Source organism: Anoplophora glabripennis, unplaced genomic scaffold (assembly GCF_000390285.2).
Source record: "Anoplophora glabripennis isolate ALB-LARVAE unplaced genomic scaffold, Agla_2.0 scaffold2320, whole genome shotgun sequence".
Lineage (NCBI taxonomy): Eukaryota > Metazoa > Arthropoda > Insecta > Coleoptera > Cerambycidae > Anoplophora > Anoplophora glabripennis.
In genome coordinates this window covers 13,912-15,020 of record NW_019418404.1, presented here as the reverse complement: position 1 = coordinate 15,020, position 1,109 = coordinate 13,912, and positions in this window count along the sequence as shown.

The window sequence follows — 1,109 nt, the reverse complement described above, 5'->3', positions numbered from 1 at the left end:
TAATGGTTAATGTATTTAATTAAATTGTTTTTCTTTTATTTGATATTTATTGTATTGTTTCTTTTCTGTTAACTACAAAATTCTCTTTTGAGTTTCAATTGCTTTGCTCGAATGCGGTATCGACTAATATTTTATCGTCTTTTCTGTAATAAATGCTTTACAAAAGTCAGGTTCGTATACATCATTGGATTCAGAAAATAAATCTGCACAATAAATAAAAAAAAAATAGTAAATAAGCTCTAATAGGCTTTTAAAATCAGACTATAAATAACGGAGTTATGGCTTTTTTTTAATGGAACAATAATTAGCTACAGGTTCATAAAAAGTAATTTTTCTATAATTTTATACATATAGAATGCTACATAAAATTATTTATTCATGCACTCTTTTTCTTTTAGCATTTAATATTAAAGAAATTGACAATTTTCAATATTATTCAAAATAGCAATAACTATTCCTCATGGATTTTTTTTTGTTATTATACTTACAAGGAAGGTTATCTAGTGTCAGTCACAGATTTCAATGAAACTTCACCCTATTGTAGAGAACAAAAAAATATGAGACACATGTATTTTCTTTTCTGCTGATAAACATTTGAAAGGGGTAAAAAGCACCCCTAAAGTTTTTCTCCAAAAAGTTTTTTCAAAAAATCTATACAAAATGCTTTTTTTTATAATATCACTGATCGATAATAAACAATGTTTTGAGGTAAACTTAGGGGTTTATCGACAAAAAAGAAAATATACAGGTACGTATATGTGTTTCGTAATTTTTTGTCCTGCACAACATAGTGAAGTTTCTTTGAAATTTATAACTGGCACTTAGATAATCTTCCTTATTAGTAAAAAAATCTATGTATTTCTAAAATTCAATACTTTCAAAGGGTAATTATTACTAAAAATATAGAATAGGAATTCTCTGAATGCCAATAAGTAATCAAAGTTTTTTCACTACATATTTGGTCTTTTTATAAATATTTTAAAATTTACTTTGATATATTTTTAAATTTTGTTATTACTTTGAATGATATAACCTTTATTAGCAGTAATGTAAAATTTGTGCGTGTAGCAAAAAAAAGCCACTTTTGCTACCAAAAAAAAAAAAATAGA